The following is a 4336-nucleotide window of genomic DNA, read 5'->3' as shown; positions in this document are numbered from 1 at the left end:
GCCTAAGATCAGCATTATAAACACCAGTCCACTGCTGACCATAGATTTAAAACACAACACTGGCCTAAGATCAGCATTATAAACACCAGTCCACTGCTGACCATAGATTTAAAACACAACACTGGCCTAAGATCAGCATTATAAACACCAGTCCACTGCTGACCATAGATTTAAAACACAACACTGACCTAAGGTCAGCGTCATTCTACTCCTACTCAGTCCCCCTGGGCTGCTCTCTCCTCTCCCGGTCCAGCTTCAGCTCTGGAGCTCAGAGAGACCATCTCCACGGCATTGGCATCAACATAAAGATCCATGCTGCTCACCTTGTTCACTCTCTTCTGCCTCCTGGTGGTCTAGGGAGACACAGCACCAAGAGTCAGACATTTCAGATCAAATCAAATGTATTTGTCCCAGATTTGCAGGTGTTATCGAAGGTGCAGCGAAATGCTTATATTTCTAGCTCCAACAGGGCAGTAATACCTAGCAACAAAATAAATACACACATAATCCAGAAAAATACAATAAATAAAGAAATCAGTGTCAGAGTCTGGAATATAAATATATATACTGTAAATATGTGTTCCTAATGTTTGGTATACTCAGTGTATATATACATATAATGGTGTGTAAAGACAGTATAGACAGTATGTGGATATAAAAAGTGTGTACAGCAGTATTTATATAGGAGGAGCCATGACTAGAATACAGGATATACAGTGCTTTCGGAAAGTACTAAAACCCCTTGACTTGTTCCACATTTTGTTACGTTACAGCCTTATTCTAAAATGGATTAAATTACTTTTTTTCCTCATCAATCTACACACAATACCCAATAATAACAAAGCAAAAACTGATTTTTAGACATTTATCAAATGTATTAAAATAAGAAACGGAAATATCACATTTACATAATTATTCAGACCCTTTACTCAGTACTTTGTTGAAGCACCTTTGGTAGCGATTACAGCATTGAGTCTTCCTGGGCATGACGCTACAAGCTTGGCACACCTGTATTTGGGGAGTTTCTCCCATTCTTCTCTGCAGATCCTCTCAAGCTCTGTCAGGTTGGATGTGGAGCATCACTGCATAGCTATTTTCAGGTCTCTCCAGAGATGTTAGATCCGGTTCAAGTCCAGGCTCTGGCTGGGCCACTCAAGGACATTCAGAGACTTTCATGAAGGATCTCTGTACTTTGCTCTGTTCATCATCTTTGCCTCGATCCTGACTAGTCTCCCAGTCCCTGCCGCTGAAAAACATCCCCACAGCATGATGCTGCCACCACCGTGCTTCACCGTAGGGATGGTGCCAGGTTTCCTCCAGACGTGAGGCTTGGCCTTCAGGCCAAAGAGGTTGGTTTCATCAGACCAGAGAATCTTGTTTCTCATGGTCTGAGAGTCCTTAGGTGCCTTTTGGCAAACTCCAAGTGGGCTGTCATGTGCCTTTTACTTAGGAGTGGCTTCCGTCTGGCCACTCTACCGTAAAGGCCTGATTGGTGGAGTGCTGCAGAGTTGGTTGTCCTTCTGGAAGATACTCCCATCTCCGCAGAGGAACTCTGGAGCTCTGTCAGCGTGACCATCGGGTTCTTAGTCACCTCTGACCAAGGCCGTTCTCCCCCGATTGCTCAGTTTGGCCGGGCGACCAGCTCTGGGAAAAGTCTTGGTGGATCCAAACTTCTTGCATTTAAGAATGGAGGACACGGTGTTCTTGGGGACCTTCAATGCTGCAGAAATGTTTTGGTACCCTTCCCCAGATCTGTGCCTCGACACAATCATGTCTCGGAGCTCTACGACAATTCCTTCGACCTCATGGCTTGGTTTTTGCTCTGACATGCACTGTCAACTGTGGGACCTTATGTAGACAGGTGTGTGCCTTTCCAAATCATGTCCAATAAATTGAATTTACAACAGGTGGACTCCAATCAAGTTGTAGAAACATCTCAAGGATGATCAATGGAAACAGGATGCACCTGAGCTCAATTTCGAGTCTCATAGCAATGGGTCTGAATACTTATTTAAATAAGGTATTTAAAAACAAAAATATTTACAATACATTTGCAAACATTTCTAAAAAACCTGTTGTCTCTGTCATTATGGGGTATTGTGTGTAGATTGATGAGGAAAAAAATAGATTTAATCAATTTTAGAATAAGGCTGGAATGTGACAAAATGTGTACAAAATTCAAGGGCTCTGAATACTTCCCTAATGCACTGTACATATGAAGTGGGTAAAACAGGATGTAAACATTATTAAAGGGACCAGTGTTCCATGACTATGTATATAGGGCAGCAGTCTCTAAGGTGCAGGGTTGAGTACCGGGTGGTAGCCAGCTAGTAACAGTGACTAAAGTTCAGGGCAGGGTACTGGGCGGAGGCCGGCTAGTGGTGACTATTTAACAGTCTGATGGCCTGGAGATAGAAGCAGTTTTTCAGTCTCTCTGTCCCAGCTTTGATGCACCTGTACTGTCTCCGCCTTCTAGATGATAGCGGGGTGAACAGGCTGTGGCTCAGGTGGCTGAGGTCCTTGATGATCTTCCTGGCTTTCCTGTGACACCGGGTGCTGTAGATGTCCTGGAGGGCAGGCAGTGTGCCCCTGGTGATGTGTTGGGCTGATCGCACCACCCTCTGGAGAGCCCGGAGGTTGCATTCTGTGCAGTTGCATACCAGGCGGTAATACAGCTCGACAAGATGCTATCAGTGGTGCATCTGTAGAAGTTCATGAGGATCTTAGGGGCCAAACCACATTTCTTCTGCCTCCTGAGGTTGAAGAGGTGCTGTTGCGCCTTCTTCACCACACTGTCTGTGTGAAGGGACCATTTCAGGTTGTCAGTGATGTGCACGCCAAGGAACTTGAAGCTTTCCACCTTCTCCACTGCGGCCCCGTCGATGTGGATAGGGGGGTGCTCCCTCTGCTGTTTCCTGAAGTCCACATTCATCTCCTTTGTTTTGTTGATGTTGAGTGAGAGGTTATTTTCCTGGCACCACACTCCCAGAGCCCTCACCTCCTCCCTGTAGGCCGTCTTGTCATTGTTGGTAATCAAGCCTACTACTGTTGTGTCATCTGCAAACTTGATGATTGAGTTGGAGGCGTGCTTGGCCACGCAGTCATGGGTGAACAGGGAGTACAGGAGGGGGCTGAGCACGCACCCCTATGGGCCCCCCGTGTTCAGGATCAGGGTGGCAGAGGTGTTGCTGCCTACCTTCACCACCTGGAGGTGGCACTGTGTTATCCTCAATGCGGGAGAAGAAGGTGATTATCTTGTCCGGGAGCGAGGCGTCGTGTCCCATACGTGGTTAGCTTTCCCTTTATAATCTGGGATTGTCTGGAGTCCCTGCCACATACGTCTCGTGTATGAGCCGTTGAATTGCTCATACTTTGTCCCTGTACTGTCGCTGTGCCTGTTTGATACACATCCATGTTCACAGTCACCTTGCCACTGGTGTCTCTCTCTCTCTCCGTGTCTCTCCCCCTCTCGTTCTCTCCCCCTCTCGTTCTCTCTCCCTCTCGTTCTCTCCCTCTCTCGTTCTCTCTCCCTCTCGTTCTCTCTCCCTCTCGTTCTCTCTCCCTCTCGTTCTCTCTCCCTCTCGTTCTCTCCCCCTCTCGTTCTCTCCCCCTCTCGTTCTCTCCCCCTCTCGTTCTCTCCCCCTCTCGTTTTCTCCCCCTCTCGTTCTCTCCCCCTCTCGTTCTCTCCCCCTCCCGTTCTCGTTCTCTCATAATCAGTACAGTACTGAAGAACAAACCCAAGATAGTGCAACACAAGTCAAAGATACACATCTGGTTAATCACACACCTTAAACACAGATATAGACCAATGTAGAATCTGAACCCTGCTCAAAGACACAAACATTTAAATGACTTGTAACGTCTGAGTAACTGTCTTTACCTTGTAGTACAGGTAGAAGGTGGTGATGGCTGTCAGTAGGATCAGCAGCACTACAACGTGTCTGATGATGAAGGCTGGCAGAGGAGAGGCTGAAAACAGAAACACCTTTGATGAGGGGACAGATCATCATCATATAGATCTGTGGGAAATCTGTCAACGACAAAGTTATAAGTCTGGATCATGTTCAGTTACCTGTGACGGTGAGGGAGAGGTGCTGACTCTCAGAGAAGACGTTATGAGAGAAAACATAATTGTCATAAACACAGCTGTAGTTCCCTTGGTGGGAGCCATCTGCAGCAGGGAAGAGGAAGGCAGCAGAGTGATTGACAGCTGGCTGGGTCTGGGTTCTGTTGGAGCCGGTGAACGTGAGGAGGAAGGAGCCTCCTGGGTACTGTGGCTGAGTGGAGCAGGTGATGGTGAAGCTGTAGCCCCTAAAAACTTCAGGCCCCTGGTGGC

General features: G+C 47.2%; 1 long non-coding RNA gene across 1 annotated transcript; it reads right to left on the bottom strand.

The window, feature by feature from the left end:
• Positions 1–278: 278 nt before the first annotated feature.
• On the bottom strand, positions 279–4092 carry LOC121564160. The gene is made up of 3 exons (XR_006660199.1): positions 4073–4092; positions 3881–3969; positions 279–353 (listed from the first exon to the last, which is right to left on the bottom strand). It is a non-coding gene; the product is annotated as an uncharacterized LOC121564160 (long non-coding RNA).
• Positions 4093–4336: the final 244 nt, after the last annotated feature.

The sequence above is a fragment of the Coregonus clupeaformis genome, unplaced genomic scaffold (assembly GCF_020615455.1).
Source record: "Coregonus clupeaformis isolate EN_2021a unplaced genomic scaffold, ASM2061545v1 scaf2389, whole genome shotgun sequence".
NCBI lineage: Eukaryota > Metazoa > Chordata > Actinopteri > Salmoniformes > Salmonidae > Coregonus > Coregonus clupeaformis.
Note: the sequence above shows the minus strand (reverse complement) of the source record. Positions and strands in the feature narration are given on the sequence as shown.